Source organism: Falco punctatus (assembly GCF_963210335.1).
Source record: "Falco punctatus genome assembly, chromosome: 8".
Classification (NCBI taxonomy): Eukaryota; Metazoa; Chordata; class Aves; order Falconiformes; family Falconidae; genus Falco; species Falco punctatus.
The window spans coordinates 53,818,957-53,822,318 of NC_137588.1; the positions used below are offsets into that span (position 1 = coordinate 53,818,957).

At 46.2% G+C, this 3,362-nt stretch overlaps 1 protein-coding gene across 4 annotated transcripts in view; it reads right to left on the bottom strand.

Moving 5' to 3' along the window:
• The window catches only part of NEURL1B (neuralized E3 ubiquitin protein ligase 1B), a 130,452-nt gene that overhangs the window by 32,035 nt on the left and 95,055 nt on the right, over positions 1–3,362 (bottom strand). The window lies entirely within an intron of this gene.

The window sequence follows — 3,362 nt, forward strand, 5'->3', positions numbered from 1 at the left end:
TGAGTTAACTCAAGAGAGCAACTCCGCTGCGGAGCACCGCAGGTAAGAGCAGCCACAAAGCCACAAAGCCCAGTGTCGGTATGCAACCCATCCTCCACCACCACCGTCCGTGTGGCCTTCCAGCCCACTCGGCACGTCAGGACAAGTTCCACCCATCGGCTGCAATGCTGCACACCTAGTTTATCACCTGTAGGAAACAGAAAAACGGCGTGCCTCAATAATAAAGAATTCGATCTTGCCTAACCACCTGTCTGCAAAGTGTCTTGAACAATGGGCAGTGGTAAGGGGAGGGAGGCAAGAAAATACCGGTGTCCAAGGGTAAATTCCCACCCTGGCGATGCAGGAAGGGCCGGCAGTGGCCTCGTGCCGTGACGAGCACCACGGAGGAGCCCAAGGCGAGGAGGACCTGCTCACCCTTCCAGGCTCCGGCCAGCCACTCCGGAGGCAACCATCCTGCTTGAGGAATGTGTCATGTATCATTCAGCTGTCATCTAGATAAAAGCAATTTCCACCACCACCTCAGGACCGTTGTTAAGCGTATCTGACACATCTCAGCTCTTTTTCCATTCAAATGCCTCCTCAACCAGTTCAAATATAGAAGCTGCCTTTCACGAGCCCTAGCCTATTACTCATTTCAAAACCACTCTGGTTACAAACCTCGCTGCGGATTTGACGGAGCCTTCGTCCATTGTGTGTTAACCATCAGATACTTGGCACACACAAGTTTCCCAAGCTCCTGATACAAATTTCTCCGGCACCGATAGCGTGTGCTCTTGTATCACTACATGAAAACACGGAGAGAAAGGCTGAAGCTGTGCAAGGATTTAAAGATGCAACAAGCAGAGGAAACATATTTGGACAAATTTAGGTATAAAAATGAGTTGAGCCGCATTCAATAGGATTTAAAACTGAATTCCACTATTTGAGAACAGCATCTCCATTTCTATATAAAACCTGAACTGTTGATTGTTCAGCTTTTCCAGGAGCCAAATGATGAATGTCCCTCCACATCTCCTCTACATTCAATCAGGATGAACAGGCATTTCTCACCTTGAGCTATTTATGGTGAATGAAATGACAAAACGGGGACAACATCTGTGGGCTTCTACAGTTGATCAGTTTAACACCACAGGTAAGCAAATTTCAGCTTGGGAGTGTTCTGTTTGTTTGGGGTTTTTTAATAAATTACTTCAGCCCACAGGTCAAGGGAGAGCAATTCCTGTTAGTTAAAACGAGAGTGAAAGTACATTGCTCAGTCTACCAGGGTGAAGAAAGAGGGCAAAGAAGGTCTTTCAACAAAGAAGAGGAAAGACTTAATTCTGACTGATTATCTTTGAGGAATTCTAAACAGCCATCGGATTTATAAATAGGATTTAATCCAACAATTCAGTCTTCCAGAAAAACTTCATAATTTTCAAAAGGACCATTCCAAGAACAGTTCTAAACCTGCCTCCCTCCGTAATGCCGCTTGGATAATGAAAGACAAACAATGCATGCGAGCACATCAATATGAAAAATTGCTGAATTGGATCCAACTTGAAAAAATATGTTTATAAACTTCCAAATTAGAAACATCCAAAATCTCTTCTGCGGTCACAGGTTAACAGCTTCTTTTAACCATCATTACTCTGTAAAAACTGAATACAACTGAATTTGGGGAAAAGACACATTTACAGCATCACCCAGCACATTAACAAACGGTGTTCAAGTGTCCTGTGTGGTTTTGCCTTGCACAATTTGACAAATGTTTGCCAAGGGACTATCCCCAGCAAAGGAATCCTTACACACGAATCTCCACCTGGGAGGGCAAGATAGAGGTCTTCTAGGCCACCAGAAGAACGTTTGAGTTGGGAGGTCTACATAAATCAAGCCTTCAGTTTTTTCCATCAAACTTTGCCTCTTTCTTAACAACTTCTTTTGAAAGCGCCGGCAGGAACTCTTTAATCACAGAACTGCAGTACGACTGATGTCATCCCCTTTTTTAAATTCACGTGTGTAAGGCTGTGCATATGAAGGCTGCTGAGGAGAGACTGTTCTAGCAATAGGCAGAAAGGCTGGTAGAACTCTCAGCCTTCTGGAACACAGCTCACAGCTAGATCCTATGTCACAGCAGATACAGAAATTTTTTCTTTGGGAAGTTCTAGCCTTACCGAGGTAACCTGCCCTGACCCAAGGATATTTCCCTGGCTCTCCTGGGTTTTTCACATGTGCCTCTTAATTTTGCCTCTAGCTGAAAACCCGACCCACAAAATGAATTTTCTCCAAGGTCACGCACTCCTTACAATGCCTTTATTTGCCAGTTGGTGAGGTATTTAAAAAAATGAAAACTTCTTAATTGTGAAAGGAGCTAATTTCCCATTTAAATGTAACAGAGAACAAGAGGAGATGCAACTGGAAATCTAATCACAGGTTCATAGCTAAACCACAAGCCTAGCAGCTTTCTTTTGTGCCTTGAAGGTCCCAAGCACTCTCTCTTTGCAAAGACAATATATGGCACATCCAAATGCAAATCTATTCCTCTCTTTATTTCTATATTCAGCTCCCTGGCTGACTACAGGGAGGCATGTGTGTGCATTCAATAGGTCCTCCTGCTTCTTTAAATAAGTTTAATAATACCCTTTTTATTTATGGGAGTCCGAAGTACAAAGGATGCAATGCAGGAGCTCTGCAAAAGCAGAGAAGAAAAGAAAAGCAAACTAGCTGAAGATACAGACTGGCAAGGGCTCAATACTGTTGATTCTATAGAGACCAACTGCTGTTATTATGCACCGATTCTCTGAGGAGGAAAAAGCCCCACAATTATGAACTTGTAAAGGAAAAGAATCCGCACGTCTCTTGTGTAAAAGCAGAATTTGCTAAGAAGGCAGTTTAGTCTACCAAACATCTCAGACCTGCTTTCAAATAGTTTTCTCCTGGTGACTGCGAGCAATCGACGTCTCTCTACACTAAAGTTATGCCTTTTCTTTTTTTTTTTTTTTAGGAAAAAAAAGAAGAAAGCAGAAGCAGCAGAAGAAGGGGAAATGAGAAAGCCAGCCCCCGGTCGGGGCTGGAGCGCTGGGGTCACTGCTCCAGCTGCCAGCACCGCTCCGCTTCACCCGCTCCGGCCGCGCTCACATGGGCGCAGCGGCACCCCGCCGCTCGAGCATCACCGCCGCGGCGGGCACCATTAAAGATAATACAAATGATAATCATAACGTGGTGGGTTTTTTTAATATTCGGCTTATCCCGGGTCGCCCCAGAGGCGCGGGGCTGGGACCCGGGGTGGCACAGCCCGCCCGCCCGCCCCGGCTGGCTCCCGCTGCCGCGCCCCGCTCGCCCCCGCACCCCCGGCCCCCCGGGCCCCGCGCTGCCGCCGCCGCTAC